This window comes from Lissotriton vulgaris, chromosome 6 (genome assembly GCF_964263255.1).
Source record: "Lissotriton vulgaris chromosome 6, aLisVul1.2, whole genome shotgun sequence".
In the NCBI taxonomy this organism is placed as follows: Eukaryota; Metazoa; Chordata; class Amphibia; order Caudata; family Salamandridae; genus Lissotriton; species Lissotriton vulgaris.
The window spans coordinates 1477609458-1477623754 of NC_141694.1; positions in this window are offsets into that span (position 1 = coordinate 1477609458).

Below are 14297 nucleotides of genomic sequence, written 5' to 3' on the forward strand. Positions count from 1 at the left end.
GCTCTGGTTTATTCAACGTTGAAGGATACAGTGTTCCAAAATATTGTGCACCTAATCTTTGTCTCCTTGGAGACCTGTTCTGCAAAACCTTCCTGACAATAAAATGTCAGACGATGATGCCGCAGTAAATGCGACTCAGCAGGGTCCCGATGGTACAGGGACTACTGAACCGGGTGCAATAATCATCCCGGCACATTTAAGAAAATCTATAACGTCGAAACTTATAGAAAATGGACTGACCACACAAGGTGGCACAGTCGTCTTCGTGATAGAGGCACACGAATATCGGCAGACAGAGGTATTCTATTCTTGGATAAAATTTCCAGCGGCAAACACACGAGTTCCACTACTATATAGTAGGGGATCCACCGGAAGAGTACGCTCCTTTCGAGGAGATTGAAATCCCATTAAAATACCAAGAGCACCTGCTCTGGTTTAAAGGCGCCCTAAAACACAATGATCATATTACCAGGCTCGGTCCACTAGGTAGACCAGGAGCAACGTGGCCGGTTCTAGCCAGCTACACACCACATCCAGACATTGCAAAAATGTCTAGAGAAGAACTTTTAGCACAGCTAAAAACATTAATTAAAATACATAGGCAATTAGTCCAATATGTAATGCGGACTGCTACAGTCCAATCAGCTGTTAATATACCACAGCTGACCCCTCATCAGGGGAACACAAATAAAATTACACCACAGAACATACAGTCATGTCTTGGTAAAACACCCATAAAACGGGAACAAATTCCTTTCTGGTTAGCGCAGAAAATTACTCAAATAGAGGCAGTATTTCCGAATACTACCCCTATTGAGAAACACAGAATCTTGACCATCTGCCTTCCAATGGGGGTCGCACCACACGTGGAGGACTGTGACACTTGGGGTACAGTCTTTGCTTCCATTTACACAAAAACACATGGTGTTCCGTCAATGGCGGTAATACCAGAAGTGCTAAAACAGATTCAGAATGAATACGGTCCAGAACCTGCTTTAACTCTTGGTATGAAATTACTGAAAGACTTCAAGCAGGTCTCGGCTATATTACTAGCCAATATAAAAGGAGAAGCAGCATCTGTGGCGATCCGCCAGAAGTTGAAGGAAACAGATATAACACAATTGAGCTTGCCAGAATCATAGAAAAATGTTATGAAGAACTAGGTAGAGACAGCTTGGGTGGAAAACCAGTAAAGCCCCAACTGCTCGAAAATCCTGAAAAATTATTTATTAAAAATAATTCAAACACTCCTAAAAAGAGCTGGGATGGAAATAAACAATCCACTCCCAAAGAAAAAGTTTTCCAGTCCAGAGGAAGGTCTCCTCGACGGATGGAAAGAACTCCGACTCGAGAACACCAGTCTTCCCAGAGGGAGCCCTCTGAGAAGAGATATAACCTTAGAAATAGGGATAATTTGAAGAAGCCTGATAGATATCAAAGTATTGATACACGTCCCTCTCGATCTTTTTCGCAGAAATCGGAAAGAAGAGGACAATCAGACCCAGGGGAGCACACCAAGTCCAAAGACAAGGAACCTGCTCAGAGTAAAAAATCTCAATTTCCAAGAAAGAAGGTAGCCAGTATTAGAGTAATCGAACATGCCGAGAATACTGAGGACACAGTTGAAAAACGGGGAGTGGGCACAGACAATGCTAGACAGTGCAGCAGAAATCACCATAGCTCGCAAGATCCTGATAAGTCATCTGGAGACAGTGGACACGAATGAATACATTCAAGTAGAAACTGCCGACACCAGAGTTAGCGAGCCCCATAAGATATACGAAATAACACTGCGTATAGAGGGTGATAAGACTAGGAAAATAAGGGGTCTATTTTGGGATAAACTCTCAAAAGGCTAGGACATTCTGTTAGCTGAAAAAGATTGGCCCCCAGAGTTTGTCAGGGAGTGCCCCCGTGACGAAGAAATGATTATGCCTGCCTTCTCGAATCACATTTCGATTCACAAAAAATATACTTATGCAAGGAAATGGGCAGTAGCCCAGGCACCAGCATTATATAAAAATCATGTAGGATGGGATGAGGACTCTCCTCCTCACAAAATCCAGTTAAAAAATCAACCAACTGCACAAAGGCAGTATCCCATTAAGCAAGAAGCTAAAAAAAACAAGTCAGGGAGATTTTAGATCAACTTGAATACCAGGGGGTGATTGAAACATGCACCTCTCAAATGAACAATCCTTTGTTTCCTGTCTCCAAGCCAGACAATTCATATCGTCTAGTTTTGGATTACAGACACGTTAATGCATGTTGCAAAACATTTGCAGTACAAAATTCGCATAGTGCTGCACTAATGAATAACATAGTTAGGAAAAAATATAAAACGACATTAGACATATCAAATGGTTTTTTTTGTCAAAACATTGCACCAGAAAGCAGATACTTGACCGCTTTCTCAGTAATGGGGTCACAGAAAAATTTCTGTAGGCTCCCACAGGGATTCAAGAATAGCCCAGGAGTATTTTCAGCCAGAGTAACAGAGTTACTACAAATATATGATGATGAGGCATTATCTTATGTAGATGATATCTATCTCACAGACGACGACTTGGAGACTCACTTGAAAAGAGTGAACACCATAATTCTTGGGTTCGCAGCAGAGGGTTACAAATTCAACTTTAAAAAGTCAAGAATTGCCCATCTGACAGTATTATTTTTAGGATACGAATTATCAAGTGAAGGGAAAAGCCTAGCAGACAACTTCTTAGAGAAGTGCGCTGTGCTCCAAGCTCCAAAAACGCTGAAGAACTTACAATTGATTCTAGGCTTTCTGAATTTCGGTAGAACTTACATTCTAAATTATGCAGAGAGAGTTAAACCTCTCTACGAACTAATTAAACCTGATTTTAAACCAATCACTTGGACTCAAAAACACACAGATATTTTGATATCACTGCAAACAGACATGTTAGCAAAAACAAAATTAGATACACGTAACAATACACGCGATCTTGTAATCCGAATCATCACAGGAAGATGCGGATTCACGTACCTGACCTCTAATGAGGGAGAAAAGGTACCAATTTCAATTAAATCTCACTTGTATACACAAGCGGAAAAAACATTCAGTCCAACAGAAAATACTGTGAAAGCAGTAGAAACTGCATTAGCGAATGAACGAGAACTAGCACATGGTAGAAGGATCAATATCCTCACAGCCAAATCCGCCTTCAAGGCGCTATTCAGCCCAGTAAACCTGCCTACAGTATCACTGAATCCGAAATGGATACAGTGTATAGATTCTCTTGGAACGGAAGATGTGAAATACTATTTCGCCCCGCAATTCGAAAAACTGAATGAATTGACTTATGAAGAAGAATATCCTCTGCCAATCGAACTTCTGCCTCTCCAACAATACTCCTGTATAAGCTATACAGATAGATTTGTACAGCATTTCAACGTAGAGAGCAAATCCTACGATGCAGCCTGCGCGATTGTTAAAGGTGGCTGGCTGTGCGGTAAATTCAGACCGAAAATAACAAAAACTGAATCAGTTAGAAACTGTTCGGCTCAGAGAGCTGAAATCAGAGGTTTAAAGATGGCGCTTGAAAATGCAGAATGTGAATTCCCGACACTAATCGTGTACGATTCGCATTTTTGCGTCAACTCTTACAATAACAAGTTACAGAGCTGGATTGAAAATGATTACAAAGATGACACAGGTGCCACAATAAAGCATAAAATGCTTTGGAAACAGGTAGCTCTTTTACAGAAAGAACTACAAAAGACTCACGTGATACACACTCTGAGTCATCAACGTGATGGCGTTCAAGTTGCAGGGAATTCATTGGCTAATACATCCACAGCGGAGGCCACTAAACCGGCTTCCATAGCCACAAAAAAGCGTTCCGAAAAATACATAGACGGGGAAACCATGCTGGCAGTAAAAACGTCCGTAAAAGGTGACTGTGCAGCACTACCCGTGAACTATCCACTCAATTATGCATACGTAATTGATGCAAACTCCGTTCCTTTTGCTCGAATCCCTGGAGTGGGGGATAAGGTAATTCCAAACATGAACAGGAGAAGATTCCTATTACAGGAGGCACATATGGGGTTGGGTCTGAGACACCAAACAATCAGGGACTCTCTGAGAGAATTGCAATCAGAGTACTGGTGGCCGGAAATGAGTGTAGGTATTCATGAATTTGCAAAAAACTGTGAAGACTGCAACAGAGATCGCAGTGGAGAACCGGCCAGTGTAATGTCAGAAACCCTAATAGAAAGCATAAGGCGATCTATCCGCGCAATCAAACAAGAGAAACGCGTCCCATTGTATATCATTAAGGCTAAACACACTTAAAAAATGTGGCCCCAGCACTCGGCTGACGCCAGAACGGTTATAAAAGATCTGCGAGTCTTTATCGGCACATACGCAATTGCCATGTTCCATTCTGACCAGGGTCCTGCTTTTAGCTCTCGAGCTTATAAGGAGGCCATGGCCAGCCTGGGCGTTGGCTTGCGGTATTCTTGTCTGTCACACCCCGAATGGAACAGTGTGGTAGAAAGAAAAAACCGGGACATAAAGCAATCTATAACAGCGAAGGTATTAGGTTCGGGTGATGGGTGGGTCAAACATTTAATAAGTGTCCAGTTAAGCCTAAACAACTTGCCAAGAAATTCTCTAAAAGGTTTCAGCCCATATGAACTATTGTTCGGAAATAGAATGCACATTCAGGACTTAGATAGTCAGGTATCAGTGGTAAAAGATAAGAAAACAGACTTGACATCAAAGACCGTTTGGCTGTTTTACAGGACTTGAATGAAACAAGAAAATCCTTAAGCAACATAAAGTTAAAGCAACAGCCAACTACCACTGACGAGGCACCACCAGCCCCAGCAAGGCCTGTCTGGATTCCAAAGATTGGGGATCTAGTCAGAAAAAAAATAGCAGTGAAGAAGGAATTTGGGCCTTCTTACAGAAAAGCAGTACCTGTCTTAGCAATCAACGGAACAAGATCAGTAGTACTACCGCCCCTTGCTGGTAAAAAGGAGAACAGAGTTGTATCAATCGACCTGGTAAAACCACAAGCATGTGGCCTATAATCAACAGTAGGCCCAGTGTACTCCCGAAAAACAACAGAATACCCAAACTTGCAACAATTCAAGAGGTTCAAACTGAAAGACTAATCACATTCGATAAACCTGCAGTGCACAGAGAGGGACTACGCAATAATGCCATGGAACTCGTGCCTCTTGAAACACAGATTGAAACAGTTCGTCAAGAAACAGCAGTCTACAATGATGTGGCATCAGAATGTGCTACCGAAAGACAAATTGAAAGAACAATCCGAACAATTGACAGAACTGCCTCTGGCTACTTCATCAACTTCTATAACTTTTCTGAGGATCAAAGCAACCCCGAAGTGATGCCAGAAATAAAAAATACTTTTAAAGAAAAAGCAACAGAACTCTTTCATCAAATCAAAGAAGTATATCTGGATGCACCATTAATGTAGCATTGGATTATTTCGGGGGTATTTATACTCATACTATGCCTAATTTTAGTTTTAATTTTAGGAAAGTTTATTACAATTCAATGGACACAGCAAGTCAGAACATCAACTTAGTCCTCAAACCACACAGATCATCCCACGTAAAGAAAAGAGAACTGTCAACAGTAAATGTCACAGCCATTCCAATACCCGGCGGGGTAGTATGGGACAAAACTGACTATGAAATATATGGCCCGGTCGAAATCCTGAAATATCCTCATCAATTCAAGGTTTCCTTAATTGACTTTGTAAAACCTAGTACATTCTCTGATGATTGGGACTTTGAAAGTATTAATAATATGATGTCTGATTTAGTAATGTCTGCAAGATTCACAGAACATGATTATTTGCAAGGTTCGTCTAGTTATGAACAGATGTTCTGCTACACACACTATGGTGATCATTACTTGCATAAATCTGCACAACCTAGAAATGTTTTTAAGTATAACCAATGGGAACATTGTGCTACTCCACCTAAAAGCAGTTCTAAAAACATTCTATGAGAAATTTCAGTACTTCTCAGGGTTTAACACCAGTGATGCAGAAACGTTTTATTATAAACTGTTAGATAAAGCAGGATTGAAAACAATGCTGACAAATACTAAATTGATATATTCAGAAGCATTTTATGAAAAAATGATGACATTTGGTTTTGATTATTGGAAAAATAACATTGAAACAAAAACAATCTGGGGTACAAAAGATTGGCAGGTACAACGCACAGAAGCATTATTTCGAGCCTGCATGATCCCAGAACAAATAATGTTTTTAAATGAAACAATTCACCAAACAACCTGTCTTGGCCTAGCTAAGATCAAAGACCTTAACAAACCGTCTATTCCAAAGCCAATACCTGATAATGCAACAACAGATATTGAAATAGACGTATCTAAAATTTTACATCTAAACAGAACACATCCTGATTGGAAAAAGTGGCTAATCTGGCCTACTGACACAAACAACTGTCAAGATAGATTCCTGAATAAAACACAGGGGTTAATAATGTCCAGACCAGACCCTATATACTCCCAGAGACAACATCCAGGGATAGTAACAACATTCAGTGTAGGGAAGCTGTGCCTTGAATGGCTAGAATCATCCACACTGGCTGAAATTAAACAACACTTATCTTTACTAAAAGATGGTGCTGATTTGCGCGATTTCATTCTGGGACCACGCAAACAGCGTAAAAAAGGCTTCATAGCGGCCAGCATCTATGCGGCTTACAATGAGGCTTGGAAAGTCACACAAATTGAAACAGCTGAAAAAATGCGAGAAATTGATCGTATTAATTTGGAAAAATCACTTTCTGTTGTGGACAATGGGTTAATGACTCTGTCTTCCAGAATATATTCACTGGACAGTATTGTATCATCTGCCATAGATATAATAGGCAAAGACTTGCTAATGTTACAGCATGGCCAGTCACAATTGCGTTCTATTGTACAGTTAGGCTGGACGCTGCAAAATCTTCGTTCAGGCTATGTGCCTTGGCGTTTAATTAACACAACGTCATTGTTTTCCATTTTTAACCTTACTGATAAACAAATCAGCTTGGCACAGAAAGGAGCAGACTATACAATCCTGAGCATCGAAAAACTTGAGAGATTACCTTTGACAATGTCAGAAAGTCCTGTCATTGAATGGATAATACACGGGATTATCACAATTCCGATAACAACTCTCCAATTTAAAAATTGCCTTGAATACATACCTACTGGCCAGTATGAACGATTGGGTAAAGGATACATTAAGTCAACATGGAAATTACCATACACACACACATGCTATAGTGACAGCAACAAAAATGTATTTCTTAGTGGTGAAAACTGTAAACATTCACTAAGCGGTATACTTTTGTGCCAGGGTATTAATTTACACGGAGCCTGTGAAGGAAATTCTAACAACCTTTCATGCCAACAACATGTCACACCTGCAACGCAGATAGAGCCTTTCTTTAAGCAGCTCTCGAATGGGAGTTACATTCTAAGAACGGATCGCAGCTGTTGTGGCCTTTTGCCAGGGAAAGCATATCTCGTAAGCGTAACTTCTATGGTCAAATGCTGTATGCAAGCATTGTTTCCAAATGGCCCTGGAGACACTGAGACTCCCATATGGCCTTGTTTGAATTTCTCTTCTATACGAATTGATACTTTAAGCAGAATAAAGTCTGTGCTTTTGCAGACAACAGTGCCCATCACGTCATCAAAAGAGACGTATGAACTCCAAGTTGCAAGGACAACATCAGAGATTCATGACCTTTTATCAACAAATTGCCCCGTGCATTTCACAGAAATGCTTAGCCAACTCCTTAACATGTCTAGTGCCACAGGCATCCCAGGCATATTTAAGACGATTTTTACGGGACTGCTAAAACCATTCAAAGCAGTTTTAGGAATCATTCCTAATTTTGTCCATTCAGTCTTTGGCGGCATACCACTGATTTGGGGACTTGTAGCAGGCATTTTATTTTTGATCCTCCTGCTCCGATATGGCAAGCCAAAACTCAGACATGATTCCGACAAGGATGGAAGAAACGATCCTAGCAATACGCTACCGGGACCGAATAACTAGAGTCCTTGGATTGGCCAGGCTGAGAGATCTGAACATGACCTGGTTTCTTTCATTCAGACCGATATGGCAGACCTGCATCTTACCTGTGCTTCGATGTATGCTATGCGGAGATGAGTGCATGTTGGACATCTGTCTTGCACTTCCATCAGCAGTACCAATGGATATTGATACTTTGCTAAGTCCTATAACGGCTCACGCATTGTGTTGTCCCCAGCGGCTACCAATCCTGATAACGGCATTCGTTGAGACACGACTCAGACCCCCACAGAGAGCAGAACCCTTATCTACAAACTAGGTAGACTCTCATTATGTTTGGCCATATCACGATGACCAAGGGACTGTGAAACCTTAGATCGTCCCATTAGGTTATCTTTGTGAAGCCTAAAAGAGAATTACAACCGCAACCTTCTGCAACATAACCTGTCAGAAGTGGAGAATTCGTTATATTTATACATGGCAATTGTGGCCTGATTGCATATAATACTTATGGTCTACAACACAACCATTTTTCCTTGGTCTCCTATGGTCAGGGGGACAACAAAAGATCGCATTTATTCAGAACAGAAACAGAAATATACTACTACCAGCAGCATTGTACAAGGTGACTACAGAAGCCCACGCTCCAATTAGGAAACGTGAAGTGATCCCTATAAAGGATCGTCAATATTATCCCAGGGGCGATTTTTACATACCCTCTGGTTCTGGCAGACAAAATTTATGTCTTGATAAAGGTGATCATAATAAGGAGTTATCACCGAAACGCATCGACGCAACCTAAAGCGTATAATTCAAGTCTCCAACACCATAATAGATACGCTGATTTGGTAGTGATACTACTCTGGTGATATTAGAGCGGAGAAAGAATATACAAACCTGTATCCAACAAATATATGTTGTAACTGTTCTGTCTGCTTGTAATTGTGCAGGTCGCAATTATATGTATTGTTTCAATTTTATCTTGTTTTAGTTCAGGGATTTAGTTTAGTTATCCCTATTGATTGTTTTTTAATATATTCTAATAAATGAATTTTTAACTTTTCCATATTTTGTTGTATGTATTTGTTAAGTCATAAGGTACATTATTTTATACCTGTCTTTATCTGTGCCTTAAGGGAACCCTTTCTCTTACCTGGGTTGAATAACCCTATTTCCCTTGGCCTACACAAGGGGTACCTCTCTGTTTTTTACAGGCATTCGTTGAGACTCCTGTGCTACGACTAGGTGGTGACAGTGGAGCGAGAAATAAAAGCAACATCACCCAGGTACGACCTTCTGTGAGCATTGCTGATCCAGACTTTGATGATAGCAATCACTCTCACACCTGCCAAGTTACAGCACTATCGAACTTGGTCGAACTGTCACCTGATTTGGTAGACCAATTTTTTGAGAGCCTGTCTGATATGATGTTCTCCCCTGAACAGAAACAATAACTTTAGAAAAGCATTCCGACACACAGCGTTCCTATGAACTCTGAATTCGGCCTTCAGTTTTGATCAACAAAAACTGCTGAAAAGCGTTGGAACTCTATTCCCCTGTTCGACAAGAATTTTTTTGAATTGAACACTTTAAAAAAATATTTACCTTTTTTCTGGCACAAAAATTCTTTGCTTAAAGTAGACCTATTCATAAAGAACAGAAGCTTCTATTTTTAGGTAATTCTAGAGACATAATAACTTTACATCAGCCTCTAGCACATGTTACAGCAATTGCATTTATATGTGATGAAATTATCTCGCCTTTCTTTTCTGTATTAAGAGATATTTCATGTGTAATTTTTACAAAATCGTTCAATGATTGCATATGCTATAATTTTGAATGATTTCTATGCTTAAAGACGTACAGTACATCCATGTATTTCAAATACGCCATTTCAAATGCAAATATGTATTTTGGGGTGGGTAATGTTACACATGCATCTTTTGCTATAGTTTTTAGTAAATTGATGGACATAAATTTGTGGAGTGGGTGTCGCGTTCTAATCTAGGACCCCGATCAATACTGTGACTTATGCCCCTATACGGCTATAATCCATTTATTCCCCTATAATGGCATAAACGATCAAGAGTGATATTTCAGAAACTCGTCTCTGGCCTAACACAATCAGAGCCACATTTCAGAATCTCTTCCTCTGCAGCTTCCTCTGCAGCTCATTAGAGCAAATGACACAGCAGAAGCCACTATCTAAGATTCCTAGATTACACTCGGAGTTCTTCAACAAGATAAAAACTCAGAAACCTGGGAAAGCCCCGCTTGCTATGTTTTGATTAGTAATAGAACTCTAATGAGCACTGAGAGACGATCACTTCCTAGTACATCTTTATTGACGTCTTATGTCCAAAAACTTACGTCAAACAAGGCACCTTTCAGGTATAAATATTACCAACGTTGCCTAAAGCAAACGCTGCCTCAATGACATCGATGATAGCGATGGTGTGGTGAACATAGGAGCAGAACAGCTGTCCCCTGCAGAGCCCAGCAGATACAAGCTGCCCACAGACGCTGCCCCTCCTCCTCCTCGACGCGCTAAGAGAGACGCTGTCTTTTCTCCTGCCGAGAAAATCCAGCTCCGGCGTTTCCAGCCTACTCTTGCGAGTGACTGGGATATCGAGTCCTGGAAGGAGATACAAGACCTCCAACATTCTATTCCAGAGGTATGGTGTTGACGAAACCCTCAGAGAGAATTCTTGAAGCAAACCTTGGCAAAACCAACTTAACTAAAACTGCTACTTACTTACTCCCTCCTAAGTATTAGGCTTAGGTCAGGTACACTGGGGTAGGCGTAGTTAGAAGCACCAGTTGAGTACGTTAGTCAAATGTATATGTGAATGTTTCATTTTAACCATTGTATGGCTAAGAAACCATATTAATGCTTTTACAGTATTATTTCGCAATCCTCATTTTACTGTACGCACTTTTTATAATAACTAGTCTTGCAATTGTGGCAATTCATTTCTCTTGCACGAGAAGAAAGACTGTTCAATAAATAATACCTTTTTATTGAAAACGCCCGTCTCTCTATTTCTCTGCACTTTGGTGAAAGTAATCTGCACAACTGACTGAGTAAAATAACTGTCTATTGTTTCACACGACTCTAGAGATTGACTCTTTTTCTAAGGAGCAAAGTTGTCATGTTTATGCGGTTGTTGGAAAACTGAATCCCTTCTTGTCTGTACCAGGGAAGCTGATCACTTCCTATTCAGTCAAGAAAGTTTCCAGTGACCTCTGAGCTAGTTGGTAACAAACCCAATTAAGTTTAGCATAGTCAGTGGAGACCTGGAAGATCCGCACTTCTACGTCCATACTACTGTTTATGTTATTCCAATGCGCAGGGCCTATTGGGAAAATAGGAACTACACACCATGTGTTGACATTGTGTTGGACATCACAACAACAGGCCCTATGGGGAATTGCAGCCTCGCTGTGTGCTGCAGGATGTGTTTGGCTCATCCACTTAATCTTGTGTGCCAGTACATTTTGATTTCCAACAAACATGTTGTGAAGGTGTGGGCCAGCGTATGTACCACATGTTCTGTCAGCTGTCCTGTGAGTCTGTTCATATGGATAAATTGCCCTTTGTGCCAGTATGTCATGTCACTGTCACGTCGCTTCCTCAGGGCCAGTGGAGAACACTGCTTTGCAAGCCTTCTCGGTAAGTTGATAAGAAATTTCTATTCCCATGAAGCCAAGAACGTTGCGCTGATGACGTCACAACGTTGCTCTGTAGCAAATGTAAATGCTTACGTGGCTCCAGTCGGGTGCCATAAATTCCAGGATTCTCCTGTGGTGTGCTGCATATCCTGGTGACGGTAGGGGTGCTTTTGTGCCATTTCTCCTCATTACTCTCTCTGTTGAGTTCCGGCCCAGCAGCTTGTTCTGTTAGGCATTTGAAAGCCCAGTTGGAAGAGCCGATGACTGGCTCTTGCGGGGCTTCATTGTGTTTACCTAATTCCCTCCCTTGTTGGACGAGCTTCTTAAGGCTCTTGCGGGGGATGCGTAATATCCATTCTTGACCCGCATTGAATCCCTGGGGTAACGACGGATTGTTGGTTTTGTGTGAGTCACGCTGCAGCGCTTTTGAATTTCTGTTTATTGGACCTTATTCATACACTGTGATTTACAGGATTACCGCATGGCTTAACTTGCCTTGAAGCAGCCTGCAGAGCATCATACCCGCTTCATATCGCTGCAATACTCTGCTACCTTTTATGTGTCTTCTGTGATCCCTGTGCTACTTGCAAAATCCTTGGAACAGGATCATATTATTGGCCATTTCTTTTGCAACTCCTACAACATGATCTTTGGTGTGTTATGGTGTTTCATCACCTTTCCATGTGCTATGAATTCATGTGCATTGTTCATCTCTGTTTTCACAGCAGGGGCTTGTAGAGCTCATTCAGAAGTAAGCTCAAATTTCCCAGTTACGTGGCTGTTAAGACTTTTTTGGGTATGTTGATAACTGCTGGATAAATACATGTAAACGTATGGAACATCCTTCTTTGTAAGTATGTAGTAATGTCCTTGTTTGATCCCCAGATCTAGTAGCACTTTCATTAATGTGATCCCAACTAGGATACAGTGGCTGTTGTTTTCCTTTACAGGTGTAACTGTTACAGTATAGGTCCTGAGGTATTCTGTGATTTAGTGACAAGAAGTGTTGAATCCTTATGCTTGTTTACCTTTGTTTCAGATCTCCCTCCCTGCTGTTCTCTTCCTTTCCTTCCCTCGCCTGATCACCCTTTTGAGTCTGTCATTTCTACTCAGACCAAGGGGCTATCAGGAGATGGACCACTTTGAGCATCGCACGTTTCAGAGGATTCAAGGCCCTGACAGTCACAGGCAGTCTTGTGCACATTGTTTCACCAGGAGTACAGGTAAACTCATTACATGACTGTTAATTTATTCTGAGCAATGGCACCGGCCATAGACATTGGCTCATGCAGCATGGCCTCAACACATACTTGATCCGTTTGTGTAGTAAATGTGTTCAACAAGGTACAATGTGCCTCATCACTGTCACCGCAGATCTCTTGCCACTTTGCATGCGTCATCTATGGAATAATTGACAACGATTGTGCATATGGGAGTATGTGTATTTTGCCAACATGCATGCAGTTTTTCATGGCTAATGATCCCTATTGTGCATGAAGTACTTGGTTGTGTATGTATTTGTGCAGGTTGCTACCCACAACGGGCAGGCAACACCTGCTGACGCTGTGTGTCCTGGGTGCAGCTTGGCCTTTAGGTGCCTGATCCTGTGCCCGTCATTTTTGGTGATTTTGCATCCATTTTCGTTCAGTGACCCATGAGTAACCAGACACTCCTTCCTTTCCATACACCGTTTACACTGTGCCTTTCTAACCTCCTTTTTTTTTGTGTGCTACTTTTTGCCTGGTGTCTCATCCGTTCCGCCGTCAGGTGTTCACTCATTCCTGCTGCTGACTCCCCTGCGGCACCTCACCACCGAGTGCCATGATTCTGCAACCCACACGCCTCCCAGATGCTCCTCCCTCCACCCATTCTTAATGCAGGCAGCAGCTTGTCTGTGCCACTGTTGCGCCACCACCGTGCCAAAGGCAGGACCGTCAGCGTCCGTCAGCGCCTGCAACATGCACAGTGCAAGACCCCCTGGTCCTTGCTTGACCCACGTAACACAACGGACTCATGCTCCAGCCACCCTCCAAACAATGAACACCAGACAATCAACCACCTGCTATCAGGCAACCCCTAAGCGCACACACGGCAGCTTCACATGCTGTGTGTGCAACTCCTACTGCCGACACCGCGCTGCCCCGCCTCACAGACCATGTCCGTACAACCAGGTCATGTGCCTCCTACTGCACACCTGCTCCATCCACCAGCACGCCATTGGACTCTGTTACCTCCTCAACACAACAGCCCCACACATCGCCTTCATTACAGTAACCTGGCTCAACGCATCCTCAGCCCACAACTTCAACATTGCCATCACAGACTGATACAAGATCACCCGCAGGGACCAACAATCCAGGAGGATGAATTGCAATTCATTCTGAAGTACACCCTCAGTGTCACATTCAACAACAGGGACACACTCAGCATTGTGAAGCACCTGCAATTCAGGTTTCACACCAACCCCCTGACCACCCTCAGTCTAACACTCATCTACAGATCTCCAGGCCTACACCCACAATTCCGCTAAGCCATCAACAACTGCATCAGCACGCAGGACCT